Consider the following 1,253-nt stretch of genomic DNA (forward strand, 5'->3'; position numbering starts at 1 on the left):
TTATGGGTAGCCAAGGCATCTACTTTGCTTGCTAGTTGTTTAAGTTGTTCGCCAGTGTGTATGTTCTGGTTTAAGAAATCTTTATTGGTTTGTTGTTGGGATGCTATAAAGTTTTCCATCATGATTTCCAAGTTGGATTTTCTAGGGGTATTATTGTTAGGATTCGGTTTCTGATATCCCGGAGGTATAGATGGGGCTTGATTTGGAGACTGTCCAGGTGCGTATAAAGCATTATTACTCTTATATGAAAAGTTTGGATGGTTCTTCCAATTTGGGTTATAGGTATTCGAATAGGGGCTTCCTTGAGCATAGTTTACTTGCTCTGCTTGGATTCCAGTCAAGAGTTGACATTCCGCAGGAGTGTGGCCTTGGATTCCACAGACCTCGCAATTCTGAGTTATAGCAACCACGGCGGTTGGAGGTGATACGTTTAAACTTTCAATTTTCTGGACCAAAGCATCCACTTTTGCATTAACGTGATCAAGGTTACTTATCTCGTACATGCCAGTTTTCGGTTGAGGTTTTTCCACCGTTGTTCGTTCGGTTCCCCACTGATAGTGATTTTGGGCCATGCTCTCGATAAGCTGGTAAGCATCAGCATAAGGTTTGTTCATTAGTGCACCACCTGCAGCGGCGTCTATTGTTAACCTTGTGTTGTATAAGAGACCATTATAAAATGTGTGAATTACTAACCAGTCTTCCAAACCATGGTGTGGGCAAAGTCTCATCATGTCTTTGTATCTTTCCCATGCTTCGAAAAGAGATTCGTTGTCTTTCTGTTTAAATCCGTTTATCTGGGCTCTTAACATAGCTGTTTTGCTTGGCGGAAAATATCGGGCAAGAAAAACTTTCTTCAACTCGTTCCAGGTGGTGACTGAGTTGGAAGGAAGAGATTGAAGCCATCTTCTAGCGCTATCTCTTAATGAGAAAGGAAAAAGACGAAGTCGAATTGCCTCTGAAGTGACACCATTAGCTTTAACAGTATCAGCGTATTGGACAAATACGGATAAATGAAGGTTTGGATCTTCGGTAAGATTTCCAGAGAATTGGTTCTGTTGCACAGCTTGCAACAGCGAAGGTTTAAGTTCGAAGTTGTTTGCTTCGATTGCGGGCGGAGCAATACTTGAATGCGGTTCATCTTGCGATGGAGCGGCGTAATCTCTAAGAGCACGAGCTGGTTCTGCCATCTCGGGTATCGAAGGAAAAATGTTTTTGAGATCAGGAAGGTCTATAGGAGGGAGATTGTTTTCAGC

At 42.4% G+C, this 1,253-nt stretch overlaps 1 pseudogene; it reads left to right on the plus strand.

Annotated features, from left to right (window-relative positions):
- Window positions 1-702: 702 nt before the first annotated feature.
- Window positions 703-802, plus strand: LOC127098837 (uncharacterized; annotated as a pseudogene).
- Window positions 803-1,253: the final 451 nt, after the last annotated feature.

This window comes from Lathyrus oleraceus, chromosome 6 (assembly GCF_024323335.1).
Source record: "Lathyrus oleraceus cultivar Zhongwan6 chromosome 6, CAAS_Psat_ZW6_1.0, whole genome shotgun sequence".
Lineage (NCBI taxonomy): Eukaryota > Viridiplantae > Streptophyta > Magnoliopsida > Fabales > Fabaceae > Lathyrus > Lathyrus oleraceus.